Here is a 17,384-nt window from a genome sequence, read left to right as displayed (position 1 = left end):
TAGAGCAGAATAAAACATGTTTACAGCCTGGTACAAATTGTGCTTTTGGTCTATACGGCTCATTTTGCCCTTCATGACGACTGTGAGGGGGGTGAATTTTTTTTATAACTCATTAGTTTACATTATATAAAGCCTTAAAATTCTGCATAATTAAGGGCGTGGCCATTTCGAGTGACAGGTGGATAGCCATTTATCTGCTGTCTGTTAGTCATCGCGTCACTTAAACTCCGCCCACGTCCCGCCTTTTTGCCCATTTTCTGTTATCTGGTAGTGACGCGCGATGACGCGCTGCCAAGATGGCTCGTCCCTACTTTGCGCTTCAGAACGGCTCACCAGAATCCTATGGGTGACGTCACGGAGACTACGTCCATATTTTTTTACAGTCTATGGGCATAACATTATGGGATACATATGTGAAGGGAATAACACTGATTCTCTCTTCATCACGGCACCTGTTAGTGGGTGGGATATATTAGGCAGCAAGTGAACATTTTGTCCTCAAAGTTGATGTGTTAGAAGCAGGAAAAATGGGCAAGCGTAAGGATTTGAGCGAGTTTGACAAAGGCCAAAGGCCAAATTGTGATGGCTAGACGACTGGGTCAGAGCATCTCCAAAACTGCAGCTCTTGTGGGCTGTTCTCGGTCTGCAGTGGTCAGTATCTATCAAAAGTGCTCCAAGGAAGGAACAGTGGTGAACCGGTGACAGGGTCATGGGCGGCCAAGGCTCATTGATGCACGTGGGGAGAGAAGGCTGGCCCGTGTGGTCCGATCAAACAGACAAGCTACTGTAGCTCAAATTGCTCAAGAAGTTAATGCTGGTTCTGATAGAAAGTGGTCAGAAGACACAGTGCATCGCAGTTTGTTGCGTATGGGGCTGCATAGCCGAAGACCAGTCAGGGTGCCCATGCTGACCCCTGTCGAAAGCACCAACTGTGGGCATGTGAGCATCAGAACTGGACCACAGAACAATGCAAGAAGTTGGCCTGGTCTGATGAATCACGTTTTCTTTTACATCACGTGCACCTGTGATGCGCGGGTCAATGTATAAACAACCCGCACCCGACCAACGTTTTCAACTAACCCACCCGCAACTCAGACCGCAAAAAAAAGAAAAGATAATATTGTACCCGACCCGCTTTCTGACCCGCACTTTTTAAAAGTAGTAAATGCTCATGGTAGCGGCATTGGGCCATAGACGTAGGAAATAGGGGTGCGGGGAGTTGTGGCCGCCCCTGACATGGTGCGCTCAGACTGCAGCGGCGAGAGCAGGCAGTTCTTGAGGCGGCCCATCATTTTCCATTTCAGCTGTCTAGATACATATTATTGATGAATGCGATGTTTATGTTTCGACCCTGCTTGAAGAATTCATCAGCAGGTAAACTGAGAGAAGGCCCACTTTTGGAAAAGTGTGAAAGCCCTTAGGAGCGCAAACTGTTCTTTTTCTGAATGCTGTATGATATATCCTAGTGTTATGTAATAAAGGCCTGATTTATTCATTTATTTCGTTTCATTTTCTTAACAATTAAGATGCTGCATGTGTTTATCCAGTCTAATCGAAGTGTGCGTCTCTCCCCTGACTTTCCCAACAAAAATCCCGCCCCCTCTCAGAGAATACATAAAACTGACTTTACTGAGCTACACTCACCTAAAGGATTATTAGGAACACCTGTTCAATTTCTCATTAATGCAATTATCTAATCAACCAATCACATGGCAGTTGCTTCAATGCATTTAGGGGTGTGGTCCTGGTCAAGACAATCTCCTGAACTCCAAACTGAATGTCAGAATGGGAAAGAAAGGTGATTTAAGCAATCTTGAGCGTGGCATGGTTGTTGGTGCCAGACGGGCCGGTCTGAGTATTTCACAATCTGCTCAGTTACTGGGATTTTCACGCACAACCATTTCTAGGGTTTACAAAGAATGGTGTGAAAAGGGAAAAACATCCAGTATGTGGCAGTCCTGTGGGCGAAAATGCCTTGTTGATGCTAGAGGTCAGAGGAGAATGGGCAGACTGATTCAAGCTGATAGATGAGCAACTTTGACTGAAATAACCACTCGTTACAACCGAGGTATGCAGCAAAGCATTTGTGAAGCCACAACACGCAGAGCCTTGAGGCGGATGGGCTACAACAGCAGAAGACCCCACCGGGTACCACTCATCTCCACTACAAATAGGAAAAAGAGGCTACAATTTGCACGAGCTCACCAAAATTGGACAGTTGAAGACTGGAAAAATGTTGCCTGGTCTGATGAGTCTCGATTTCTGTTGAGACATTCAGATGGTAGAGTCAGAATTTGGTGTAAACAGAATGAGAACATGGATCCATCATGCATTGTTACCACTGTGCAGGCTGGTGGTGTTGGTGTAATGGTGTGGGGGATGTTTTCTTGGCACACTTTAGGCCCCTTAGTGCCAATTGGGCATCGTTTAAATGCCACGGCCTACCTGAGCATTGTTTCTGACCATGTCCATCCCTTTATGACCACCATGTCCCCATCCTCTGATGGCTACTTCCAGCAGGATAATGCACCATGTCACAAAGCTCGAATCATTTCAAATTGGTTTCTTGAACATGACAATGAGTTCACTGTACTAAAATGGCCCCCACAGTCACCAGATCTCAACCCAATAGAGCATCTTTTGGATGTGGTGGAACGGGAGCTTCGTGCCCTGGATGTGCATCCCACAAATCTCCATCAACTGCAAGATGCTCTCCTATCAATATGGGCCAACATTTCTAAAGAATGCTTTCAGCACCTTGTTGAATCAATGCCACGTAGAATTAAGGCAGTTCTGAAGGCGAAAGGGGGTCAAACACAGTATTAGTATGGTGTTCCTAATAATCCTTTAGGTGAGTGTATCCTAGTGTTATGAAATAAAGGCCTTATTTATTCATTTATTTAGTTTAATTTTCCTAACAATTAAGATGCTGCATGTGTTTATCCAGTCTAATCGAAGTGCGTCTATCCCCCGACTTTCCCAACAAAAATCCCGACCCCTCTAAGAAAATACACAAAACTGACTTTACTGAGCTATATGCGTTTAAAAGTAGCCTGTTAAAATGGTACAATGGCATTGCTCAGTTCAACGTGTTGGGAAATCGGGCATTTTGTCCCGCGTCAGCATTTATTCAAAAGTTTATAACGCTCAACATTCAAAAGGTAAATAAGGATTTATTGACGACCCGACCGACCGAATATCATTAAAAATATTTTTGGATGACTCGTAACCGCGGGTGACCGCAGGTACTCGCTCATTTTGGATCAACCCGCGCATCACTGGTGTGCACCGCTTACCTGGAGAACACATGGCACCAGGATGCAGCAATGGGACAAAATATTTCAACAACGTGATTCAGATTTCACTTTGCACAACTACTTCAAGACTTACAACTGTCAACAGGTTGCTCACGTCACATCTACGTCGTCAAGCTCAGTCTGAGGCTGCGCAGTACATCAGCCATCAGGAAGAGAGTGCTTCTGATTGACTTCACTTTCCCCGACGAAGCCTATGGGGTCGCTGTGTCCATTTCTTTTACTGTCTATGATCGGTCTGCGCATCGCTGTATGAAGTTGCTGTTCTCATTGGTTGTTTTAGTCATGTGTTCTCAGTTCAGTTCTGTCATTGGTTCATTGTTCTGCCAGTTGCATAAACTAAGCCATTATGTTAAGACAGTGTCTTAAGATCTAGTATGAGCCACTAGCAGTTAGGCAAGTGGCATTCAGTCTTACTTTTCGTATCAAATTAGGCCAGTCTATGTTTTTATGTAACTGATTTAAAAAAATTATGAACAGTCTTAAAGAAAAAAATGTATGTCTAACTTGTAAGACTAGTCTTAACGGTTTATGCAACCGGCCCCAGATTGTTCACAGGTGTGTCTTGTTTAGTATTTGTCTTTGTGTATTTAAACCCCCATGTTTGCCATGTGTCCTTGTCGAGTATTGTTCCCCGTGTGTGAGTTCTCTGTTTCTAGTCAAGTCTGTTTTGTATCTGTTCATGCACCTGTAAATAAACTACACTTGGGTTCATCACTACAGCTTGCCTTCAGTGGATCAATTACATTAATGCACTGCGAATGAACATAAACAAACAATGAACAACTGTATTTTTATTAACTTACATTAATAAAGAAGAGATGAATAATTACATTAATAAATGTATAGGTTATTGTTAGTAAACTATGAGACCTGATTGTAAAGTGTTACCATTTTGTCTTTTCATTTGTGGGGTAAAATGGGACTTGAACATGTTTTTGTGAGAAATACCTATATTTGATACTGACGTATTTGATATATAACCTGATAGGCAGTCGTGGCCTAATGGTTAGATTCAGTCTAGTAGCCTAAAGGTTGTGGGTTTAATTCTCAATACCAGCAGAAAATGACTGAGGACGGAGCCCTTGAGTAAGGCACCTAACCCCCAATCATTCCCTGGGCGCCACAGCAAAAATGGCTGCCCACGTGTGTGTGTGTGTGTCCACAGTTTGCTGTGTGTGTGTGTGTGTGTTCACTACGCACCATTCCAACTTTTATGGCTTAAATGCAAAGGACGAATTCCGAGTATAGGTTAGCATACTTGGCCTTTACATGTCACTTTCGTTTTCAAGTATTGATTTATCTATTTTAAAAATTCATGTTTGTAAAAGTTCTTAAAATGGACCAATAGTATAAAAGGCAACAACAACAGCAAAAGCATTGATCGGTTTGTGCAGGGCATGAGCCATCAGCGGGAGGGTTTTGTTTATGATGCTAGTAGAGTGTCTATGGTCATTAAAGGTGAGCACTAATGTACTGTGCATCATCCCTGAGCCAAAGCAATCACTGACCTCATTGATTATTCTTCCCATCTGCTTCTTATGGAAGTGGGAAGCCAGAGCAATCTGATGAAGTCATAATAGTACCGGAATTACCATATGGAACCATTTTATGGAGTGAGACCTAATAGAGAATAACAGTGGAGGCCATATTCTGGGCAAAAAAATGCACGTGCAAAGATGCACATTTGGCTTTGTGAGGCTGCTGAGAAAAGTGCGGTGATCTTTGCAAAGTCGAATCATTCATGCAGTATCAAACTCCATCGCAATAAAGCCTCTCAGCGCAAATCATGTTGGGATTGATTGAACAAATTCAATTCGTGATTACTGATCTAAGTTCTGTGCAAATTGGGGTTCATGAACAGATGTCTATTCCAAAAGTATTTTAAACAACACTTAAAAGGTATTTGCATTATATAAAAATATATAAAATCAAGTGGCATCTTCAAAAAAGTATGCTACAGTTTAAATATATATTTTAATTTAATTAGTAAGACAATTTTTTTTTGGAGTAAGACAAACCAAATTGGAGCTCTAAGATAATAACACACAAGTTGTTCAAAATTACTTATTATAATAAATTATTATATATTAAGAAAAATTTGCCTCTAAACAAATATGGAAGCCCATTTTCACCACATAACAGAAAAATATCTTGCTAAATCATAATTATGACATAAAATTAGAAATTATGACATACTAAGTCAAATGTACAGTATCTAAATGATGACCAAAAAAAATCATAAATATGACATCAACAAAGTAATAATCATTAATACAATGTTGAAATTATGACATAAAAATCATAATTAGGATATAAAAGTAAAAATGATGAATTAGTCAATTTTTCAATCTCATAGTGATGACTTAGTATGTCATAATTATGACTTTTTATCTCAAAATTCAGACTTTATCTTTTTATCATAAGTAATTATAAATTATTATGAAAAGATATTCCTCTGAACAAATGCATGGAAACCCATTTCCACCACATAACGGAAAAAGATCTTGCTAAATCATAATTATGACTTAGTATGTCATCATTTCTAATTTTAAGTCATATTTATGAGATGAAAAATCTAAATGATGACATAAAAGAAATCATAAATATGACATCAAAAAGTAAAAATTATGAATTAGTATGTCAATTTTTCAATCTCATAGTTATGACTTAGTATGTCATAATTACAACTTTTTATCTCAAAATTCAGACTTTATCTTTTTATCATAAGTGATTATAAATTATTATGAAAAGATATGCCTCTGAACAAATGTATGGAAGCCCAGTTCCACCACATAAGGGGAAAAAAAATCATAATTATAACATAGAAAGTTGAAATTCATATTTATGAGATGAAACATTAAATTGTGACTTAAAAACATAATTATTACATTAAAAGTATTATTATTATTTTTTTTATAAATCATTAATCAAATGTTTAAATTCGGACATTAAAAGTCATAATGAACTGTATACAAAGTCGAAATTATGGTAAAAAGTCATAATTATGACATAAATGTATAAATTAGTATTTGTGAATTTTTAATCTCATAGTTATGATTTAGTATGTCATAATTTCAACTTTTTTTTATCATCATTTTTACCTTTAACCTCACAATTATGACTTAGTATGTCATAATTACGACTTTTTATCTCAATTTCGATCCTTTTTATCATACGTGATTATAAATTATTATGCAAATATATGCCTCTAAACAAATGTATGGAAGCCCATTTCCACCACATAAGGGTAAAAAATCATGACTGTGACATAAAAAGTCGAAATTGACATACTAGGTCATATTTATGAGATGAAAAGTCAAAAATGATTACTTAAAAATCATAATCATGATATTAAAGCCAAAAGTATGACGTAAAAAGTCCTAAATATAAATCAAATGTCGAAATGATGACAAATAAAGCCATAATTATACACACAACGTCGACATTATGACATAAAAAGTAAAACAGTATACCAAAAGCATGACTTTTTCTTATGTGGTGGAAACGGGCGTCCATACAGATGTCAATAGGTCTAATATTTTGTCATGTAATGGCAAAGACGTTCATTTATCACGTACAATGAGCCAGTAGCCACCAGGGGGCGCCATTTCTCCACAGCGCCGCGCGCTCGCGCACAGATCTCCCATGGGTTCCGAACGGATGCTTGAAGTGCTGAACACTTGAGAGGCGAGTCGAGCACCTCACCATCCCTCTCCACACAACCCAGCGAGCAGCCACCCCGAACACATGACTGCCGCAGCCAAAAGCCCTCACTTCACAACCACATGAGAAGGCTATAATGGATAAAGGGATTTCGCAGATTTGAACCCTTCGTTATAATAACTGCAACTAAACATCTCATCACCCATGCTTATTCAGATCCGTTCCGGCGCGCAAAGTTCAGACGCATCTGAAGGAACTTTGGAGAGTGGGAGTTTGAAGGACTCATTCGAGACTTTCTGAACCGGCGCAGGAATCGTTTTAATTTGATTTGCGTTCTCGTTTGAATCTGCAGGTGATGCTTTTCTCGGGATCGTTTTTGCGCAAAGGGAAATTATCAGTCTTTGGCACTGCTGGGGTTTTACTTCTGACAATGAAAAGCAAATGAGACCGTCGTCCCTTCACTTGTATTGACGGCTCAACGACAGGTAAGACCTGGATTATTTCATATGAGAAATTAGCCTTGAAATAAGAAAAATGCTTTGTATATTAGAGGTACTGGAGCATAAAGTGTGTTGGAAATAGTCTTTGATTTTATAATTATAATTTATTTTTAATATATTGCTATCATTTTAGTAATATCAAAATAAAATATTAAATTATAAAAACAACAAATAGCTACATTAATATATATATATATATATATATATATATATATATATATATATATATATATATATATATATATATATATATATACACACATCACTTTTAAAAATGTGATAATCATAGTAAAAAACATAATTGACAACTATTCTACCTATGCCTGATTTAAAGAGTATTGATGCAGATTTACTGTTTATTTCATAACTGTGGTATTTTGATTAAAAAATGATATGGAGCTGGTGATATGAAGATGGCAATGGTAGTGAGAATACCAGAGCCGATGATGATATGATGTCGATGGATTGGGTAGTTAATATTGATGGTGAGCACTAAAGTTGGACATTGCCTGCTATATTGGAGCACATGAGGAACACCCAGCCGACCGATGCTAAGTCCTCTGTGGTGCTGGGGTTGAACGGAAAATCTGGCTTGTTTGGATCTGAATCATTGCTGATTGTTGTTGGGGTTGCAGATCAATGTCTCAATACCCATAATTATTTAACAAGTATTATTATAGTCAGTCAGCATCTGTGCTGCAGGCCAGAGTACAGGTGCACCTTCGCAAATAAATTCAATGACTGTCTGAAATACTGTAGGAATGCATGCTGGAATCCATAAAGTTTGTCTGATGTTCCTTAACTTCGTCTCTTAAAAAGCCTTCCAATCAATTCCAAATTCCCCAAATTAAGTCCCTCCCTAACGTTTTTGGTTGCACTTTATTTCTCAGTACGTGTACTTACAGTGTAGTTACCCAAGAAAGTGCTGGTAATATAAAGTAACTACATGGGTTAAAGGGATAGTTCACCCAAAAATTTAATTTACCCCATGATTTACTCCCCCTCAAGCCATTCTAGATGTATATGACGTTCTTCTTTCAGACGAAAATTGAATACGTAAATTGAAAACTGACGGCGGTCTGGCGGAAGCTTGATATTTTCCTTTACAACATGTTAAAAATCTATATTTTTCTTACACAAACGCATCGCTTCGCATCAGAAGGTCTTTATTAACCCCCCGGAGCCGTGTGGAGTACGTTTATGAGGGATGGATGCACTTTTTGGGGCTTAAAATTTCCTATTCACTGGCATTATAAAGCTTGGATTGTGACATTCCCCATAATTATGACATAAATGTATAAATTATGACTTAGTATGTGAATTTCGATTTTTCAATCTCTAGTTAAGATTTAGTATGTCATAACTTCAAATTTTTTTTTATCATCATTTCGACCTTTAACCTCACAATTATGACTTAGTATGTCATAATTCTGACTTTTTATCTCAAAATTTTGATCCTTTTTATCCTTTTTATCCTTTTATAGTAAGTGATTATAAATTATTATGAAAATATATGCCTCTAAACAAATGTATGGAAGGCCATTTACGACACATAAGGGGGAAGAAAAATCATGATTGTGACCATAAAAAGTCGAAATTGACATACTAAGTCATATTTATGAGATGAAAAGTCAAAATGACGGCTTAAAAATCATAATCATGATATTGAAGCCAAAATTATGACCACTTTATTTATTCATGTTAAAAATCTATATTTTTCTTACACAAACGCAACGCTTCGCATCAGAAGGTCTTTATTAACCCCCCGGAGCCGTGTGGAGTATGTTTGTGAGGGATGGATGCACTTTTTTTGGGCTTCAAATTTTGGGCTCCCATTCACTGCCATTATAAAGCTTGGATTGTGACATTCCCCATAATTATGACATAAATGTATAAATTATGACTTAGTATGTGAATTTTGATTTTTCAATCTCATAGTTATGATTTAGTATGTCATAATTTACACTTTTTTATCATTTCAACCTTTAACCTCACAATTATGACTTAGTGTGTCATAATTACGTCTTTATCTCAAAATTTCGATCCTTTTTATCCTTTTATCATAAGTGATTATAAATTATAATGAAAATATATGCCTCTAAACAAATGTATGGAAGCCCATTTCCGACACACAAGGGGGAAAAAAAATCATGATTGTGACATAAAAAGTCGAAATTGACATAGTAAGTCATATTTATGAGATGAAAAGTCAAAATGACGGCTTAAAAATCATAATCATGATACTGAAGCCAAAATTATGACCACTTTATTTCTCAGTACGTGTACTTACAGTGTAGTTACCCAAGAAAGTGCTGGTAATATAAAGTAACTACATGAGTTAAAGGGATAGTTCACCCAAAAATTAAATTTACCCCATGATTTACTCCCCCTCAAGCCATTCTAGATGTATATGACATTCTTCTTTTAGACGAAATTTTAATACGTAAATTGAATACTGACGGCGGTCTGGCGGAAGCTAGATATTTTACTTTACAACATGTTAAAAATCTTTCTTACACAAACGCAACGCTTCGCATCAGAAGGTCTTTATTAACCCCCCGGAGCCGTGTGGAGTACGTTTATGAGGGATGGATGCACTTTTTTTCGGCTTCAAATTTTGGGCTCCCAATTACTGCCATTATAAAGCTTGGGTTAGCCAGGACATATTTAAACATAACTCTGATTGTATTCGTCTGAAAGAAGAATGTCATATACACCTAGCATGGCTTGAGGGTGAGTAAATCATGGGGTCATTTTCATTTTTGGATGAACTATCCCTTTAAGGTTAGGTTCAGGGATTGGTAGGTTCAGGATTATTAACCAGTTAAAGCCATTACTACCTTTCTCCCAGAAGTACGTCACACTACCAAAGTAAAATACATTTTGAACATTCCCTGCATTCCATTCTGAAGGGCTCATCCCTATGCAATAATCCCTTAGAAGGGTTTACCTTCAAAAGTGAGAGCTCTGAAGGGATGAAGGGTGTAGGGGACCAATAAAACTGTTCCTTGGAACGCACTTCTGCGTCATCTTGCCGAGCCAATTGGAGGTGCTGTCGCCGCACAATTGTGTACGCCACTTGCCTGTGCAAAGAATCATGGGAGCGAAGTGTCCATCAGTTGTACCCTTTCAAAATCCTTCATTCTGAAGGTCCCATTGAAGTGGCCAGTTTGAGTACTTTGGTTTGGAGCAACCCTTCAATATGCCGGCCATGATTGTTCTCACTCTGAAGTGCCCTTCAGAATTTATCTCGAAACACAGCCATTGTTTGAAATTTCTCCATCTAGTGGTTTGTAAAGTCATTATATATACATGCGTGTGTGTGTGTCTTTCACTGACAATGATTCCATAAATCTGTGTGCGCTTGGTTCAAAGAAATAAAATGGCTTCTGAAGGAGCAGTTGAAAGTAAATAAATACATTTTTCATTTTTCCTGTCAGCTTTAATTGTATTGTGACTAAGACTTGTGGTCATTAAATATTCACTTGGTTGTCAAAAGCTCATTTACATTTGTTCATCAGAATTCAAAGCCTTCTAAAAAAATGACGATACGATGATTCACAAGTGATTCGATGCGTGTGATGATTCACAAGTGATTTGGTTCATTTAAGTGAATTTGTTTGGAAGTAAATGGACACAGTTAAGCACTTTAATCTCACTTTAGCTCTTTTCACATCCTGACAAAGACAGGCTTTTTAGGGAGCCTTTTAGCACTATTGCAACAAAGTGACGAGCAAAGGTTGCAGAATAGGAGCGCAAATTATGTTTTATCTGTGTATTTTATCATACACATGCTGCCGACAGAGAACAATGAGAAATTCAGTTTTGTCACGAACGTCTTTCGCCTCATAAACTGGCAAAGTGTGTAGTATTTTCAGGCATGCTTTTTCTCTATTATTCATCAACACTGCACAAAGTGCCTACAGGCAGGATACAGAGGTAGGAACTGGTGCTACATCCTGTCTACTGAGATACCTTCATCTAATTGATTTTTGAAGGCAGCATAGATGTAACCTTCGCTGCCTATAGTATCCCACAATCCTGCGTGTTCGATTCCATAATAGTTGAGCTAAACAATAAATATGGCATCTAAAAGTTGCCAATGCTCTTTCTAATTTGTTGTAGATCATTAAACTGTATCAGAAGTCAGTCTGAAATCAGTTTTGTGAGGTACCGCTGCAATTTCGGAGAGGCTAGCAATAGCAAGCTAGCTTTGAAAGCATGAGATCTCACCCTTCAGAGCGTCTCCAAAGCCACACCTCCTTCAAAACACATGAACGCACACATTCTGAGTCAGCAAAGCATCACGTTAAATTACCTCATGTCTCAAAGCACACAGCATTACAACAATAATGAACGTAAACAACTCAAAGAGCTCTGACTTGAACCACCTGTCTGCTGCAGATTCATTTTGCCGTTGATGGTGTTGGCATTGAAAACGTCACAGGTTGCTATCTCTTAATTACTGTAATTATGACATGGCTTGAACGCAGCATAAACTCGTCGTTTTGGCTCAGGAGGAACTGTAAAATACTGTTTGTTTTCTGCACTCTTTGACTCTCTGTCTATAATTCTGGATTGCCTCATAATGGAGCATGCTGAGCAGGGTGCGCGGAGGTATGCAAATACATAGGTTGACAGGCAGGTTAGACATCCGAATACAGTGATTGGACGAAAATGTTTTGGTCCCAAGTCTTCCACAGAAGATATATACACACTTTTATTATTGATTGCTATCAGGACGTGAAGAGAGTTTCAACCAGCATAACAAAAAGTGTTTCTGAAAAAACCTGCCTTTAATCTATTAAATGGAATCTTGGAAACCATTAAATATGAAGTGTCAGAATAATATGCCTTATTTTATTGATTTGTAGGGCTTGTTTTTGCATTTTGGCTAGTCTGGCTATTAAGAGACAATTAACTACTGCTCTTCCTTTTTTTTTCTTCTTGATCCGACTTGAGGTAAAAACCATAGTTCATGGGTTCAATGATATGGCCGCCTAATGGCGAATCACTGACATTTAGAAACTTTTCCGAACAGTTATGATGTAACAAAGCCTTGTTTACTGAAATCATGTGACTTAAGCAGTTTGATATGCACTTGATATGCAAAGGTTTAGAAGTTTCACAAAGCAGTGTTTCGAAAATGTTATAAAGACGAGGAAAACGCTTAACAGTAGACTAACATTAAAAAGATATTAATTACACATACTTTGTATAGGCAAGCAGATTAAATCAGGTTATGAACACAACATTGTTCATCACAACATTTTTCTCCCATAGAAAACCATTAATATGGAATATTATGGCATCCCATAATGATGGACTCTTTACTATCCCATGAGGCCACGGGAGAGGATTTGTGAATTGCAGTGAATTCATAGATATACATAATAAAGGCTAGATGTCTCGTCCGCGCTGCTGGCCAATGGAGGTCACCTGGCGGCCATCTTGTCACAGTCAGCTCGCTCACTCGTAACATTGTGTTTTAATGGTGCATGTACTTTTTAAATAACCATAACTTGCTCAATTTTCTACCGATTTTCAAACTGTTTGGTTTGTTATAAACATCAAAGATGTAGTTATGACACTGCATACTTATTCATAATTTGTTCAAGCATCCAGAACTATAGCCACGATAATAACGTTTGTAAGAAACCAAACCATTTGTAAATCCGTCAAGATTTCAGCGAGATAAGAGGTTTGTGTTCGTGCAGATCGCCTTACATCAGGTTCCACAGAGCCCGCCAGAAAGCTTGCCTGTGACAAGATGGCCGCTATAAGAGATCTAGCCTTTATTATGTATATCTATGAGTGAATTGCCGCAACTGCCGCTGATAGGTCACATGACAATGACAACATGGCGAATGTAGTATGTCCAGATTACATTCATACTAAACACACTCATACGTGAAGTAGGGCCTATTAAACCTGTGATTTCGGACTCAGCCAGAGTGTTAGTAATCAAGACCAATAGCTTATTCACTTATAGCCTATAATGCAATCCTCAGTGTAAAGATGAAAATGAACCATGCAGAAATGAAAGCGAACACCCCTGCTTATCTTGTCAGCATGGCCAGCCCTGACTTCACCAACTCTCTGCACAACTTCTCCTCCTTTTACATTCCCTCTTTTGTCTCCATCCTTTTCATCTGCCCTTCATCTTGGTTTTCGCGTCTCATGTGCGGTCAGCTGTTTTTTGCAATTAGCGCTATCATTGCATTTCATCCAGCAGAACAGCGGCTGTAATAACCTTACGGCTTTTGTTGCATGCTGATACTATTCGCCCTTGATTAATTGCGCTCCCAGGAGAGCGACTGGAGAGCCGCCGTAGATCTTCCCTTTCACGCCCCATGACAAGTGACCCATTACTGTGCTTTATAGATCGCCGTCAGCAGCCTTTGAAAACGCCTGTGGGCCTGTTGGGCGATGATTTTATTGTGCCGTGTTATTTGTGGGAATTGCTGACAGACGGACCAAAGGGCAGCTGCGGATTTTTTCCCCCCCGGTTTGTTTCACTGCGAAACGTGGCGCTGCTCTGTTAGTTTAAGTCAATGTGTCTGCTGGGCAACTTAAATTGGTTATGCTCTCCGGGTCACACAAACAAAGGTCACAGCATCGCAATCTGTCCCACATATCAGAGCATCATTTGACAGTCTGGTGACAGATCACAGTGCATTACAGAAACAGACGCTCGTGTTCACCCACATATTGGCATTTCAGATCATTTTCTGCGGCATCGCCGAGAGAATTTGTTCCTTTTCCTATTAAATTAATTGTTCACCCATAAATACAAATTCTGAAATTCAGACAAAACATGAGAAATTCATTGTTTAAACTGCATTGAAAACCTGCATGAACTCAAAAGAAGATATTTTGCAGAATGTCCTGGCTGCTTATTTCCATACATTTTAACACAAATAATTATAAAGAAACACATTGAAAGGCTAAAATAGCATTTTCTTGTAAAACATATTCAATCTTTTTTTTTATTTACAGTGCAACGAAAGTGAAAAAGCACGATATAATAAGAGTTCGTCTGACTTTGAAATCTTCTGAAGCCATGTGATGAAGAAAATACCAAAACACAAGCTATTTTCAAATCTCATTCACTCCTGCATTCATGCAAACGTGCCGTTCTAGGTTTGATGATGACAGACATTTTATCTTTAGGTTAACCGTTCCTTAACTAGAGGTTGCAGCTAAAGTAAGCTTTCATTTGTTTCAGAATATTGCTCTTGACAAGATGAAAATAATCCCTGGCGTTTCTCCTTCCTCTTACAAAGAACAATGTTTTTTTTCCACTAATAAACTTGATATCCTTCGCTGAAAATGACAGCATTTTAATGAAGAGTGCTTTATCTGACAAGATAGTAAAGGCCAGTTAGATTTGAACAGATATTTCTCATTTGTAGCCGTGGTCAAGCTCAGGTACTATCCATTTGAGAGTGTGTGACCTTCTGATCTGTGAGATATAGATAGATGGCGGTCTAGCACGTAGGAGGAGCTCTCAGACTACCTCTTGAAGGCAGGTCAATGCGGCAATCGTTAGCAGTAATAGGATGACAAGATACTTTTTTTTTTTTTTTTTTACAGACATTTGCGCTAGCAATTATACAGGACTTAACATTTGCTTTTAAGGTCAGGAACATTAGAACAAGACTAATGGATCTGTGAACTACACATGAAGCATATCTTTATCACATTTCGTTTTCCTCTGCAAGTATACGTATGTGTAAGAAGCAGGTGCATGAATCACTTCTGCTATCGCACAATGATCTCAAGAATAGAAGCGTCCAGTAAGCAGGTGTCTAGCTGCCTTTATGTTTCCTACATCAGTGGATCTCAAGTGGTGGTTCGCATTCGTATTCGCAACCCCAGAAATGGCTTGCAGGTCTAAATGCAAATTATCACACACACACAATATGTATATATATATATATATATATATATATATATATATATATATATATATATATATATATATATATATATATATATATATATATATATATATATATATATATATATATATATATATAATATTTTGTAAATACTTTTTGGTAAAACAATATAGCTATATGAATACAATTTTTTAAAAAACGAAATAGTATTTACTATTTATACATTATTTACCAATCAAGTAATATAACTAATATATTAACATTGTTTTAGAAAAATTTATAAATTAGTAATATATATATATATATATATATATATATATATATATATATATATATATTATTATAATTGTAATATTTTAATACAGTATATATATTAGTTAATATTAATATTAATATTAATTAATATTAATATTAGTTATATATATATATATATATATATATATATATATATATATATATATATATATATATATATATATATATATATATATATATATATATATATATATATATATATATATTATATTAATTTCATATTTTATATATATATATTATTTATGATTATATTTATAATTATATTATTATTAATTATATTAATTTCATATATATATTGATAATTCATCATAATATTAATATTAGTTATATATATATATTTATTATATTAATTTCAAATTTTATATATATATATATATATATATATATATATATATATATATATATATATATATATATATATATATATATATATATATATATATATACACATAATATATTTGATGTGTATAACTAAATTACACTTTTTATTATTGTTTGGTATATAGTATATAAATATTATTTTGTATATGGTTTTATTATTTTCATATAGATAAATAAATAAAGACTACTTTCCATCCATTGCCTCTTGATATTGGTTTTATTCAGTCTCATATGCCAAACAATATGCAAAATTCATGTTCGTGATAGGATTATTATATTTCAAATTTTATTTGAATGATATTTTTGTTTACTTCTGCCTAGGGGTGGGCGATATCTCGATATTTAAAATATATCGAGATATTTTTTAAACACGATATGGATTTTGACATATCGTATATATCGATATATTGTTTATATTTAATTCTGATTCTGCCACTTTGCTTGTTTGCCTTCTCTGTGCTGTGCTCGCCCCCGCTCGCTCGCCCCTCGCCTCCTTGCTTTTGTTCTCCCTCCCCTAGCGTGTTGTCATGGCGGCGTCCGCAACCAGAGGGTCAGCGCGAGTAATCAATGACAGAATTTTCATTTTTGAGTGAACTATTCCTTTAGTGGTTAATAAAATAACAAAAGACAAAGACAAAATCATTCACGGCTCTTGACTGAAAAACTAATACAGTAGCTTTAATAAGAATCAATGTATATTTTATAGGGAAGTCTATGTAGTGTTTTATTTTTACATTTATTAATTCAATCTCATACTTAAATGCTGCTGTAAAGCTCTGAGCTGCCAGTGTAAATCTTTATAAATATATATTTGTTTTATATTAGGAATGTGTACAAGTTTTTAAAAAAGTAAAGTTTTAAGTTTAAGTAAGGTTTTTCAAGTCTTTTAAGTAAAATAAAGAAAGAGTATTGCAATAAAAAAAATAGTATTTTTTCCTCCTTAAGCTCTTGCTGTTCAGCTAAGAATAGAATAGCAAAAATCTAATGCGACTAGCCATCAGAACCGAACCGAAAACCGTGGTAAAAAAAACCCGAGGTATGTATTGAACTGTGGACTTACTGTATTGTTGCATCCCTACTTTGTTCCTACATGAACTGCCTACCTCTTTGCACTTCAATAAAAAAAAAGACTTTGTGGTATTTGGCATATTTGTTTTTGCAGTAGTTTTTGGGGGGTTATTTTTCCTGTAAAGATATCGAGATATATATCGTATATCGAGATATAGCAAAATATATCGAGATATATTTTTTGCTCCATATCGCCCAGCCCTACTTCTGCCTCTTGATGTCTAAATGTAAAATCC

At 36.5% G+C, this 17,384-nt stretch overlaps 1 protein-coding gene across 1 annotated transcript in view; it reads left to right on the top strand.

Moving 5' to 3' along the window:
• The first annotated feature begins 6,988 nt into the window (after positions 1 to 6,988).
• tafa3a (TAFA chemokine like family member 3a) overlaps positions 6,989 to 17,384 on the top strand; it is a 219,980-nt gene continuing 209,584 nt past the window's right edge. Inside the window, exon 1 of the mRNA XM_079840262.1 lies at positions 6,989 to 7,465. The gene's annotated coding sequence lies outside the window, so the exon portion shown is untranslated. The remainder of the gene's footprint in view (positions 7,466 to 17,384) is intronic.

Source organism: Gobio gobio (genome assembly GCF_949357685.1).
Source record: "Gobio gobio genome assembly, chromosome: 17".
Classification (NCBI taxonomy): domain Eukaryota; kingdom Metazoa; phylum Chordata; class Actinopteri; order Cypriniformes; family Gobionidae; genus Gobio; species Gobio gobio.
Note: the sequence above shows the minus strand (reverse complement) of the source record. Positions and strands in the feature narration are given on the sequence as shown.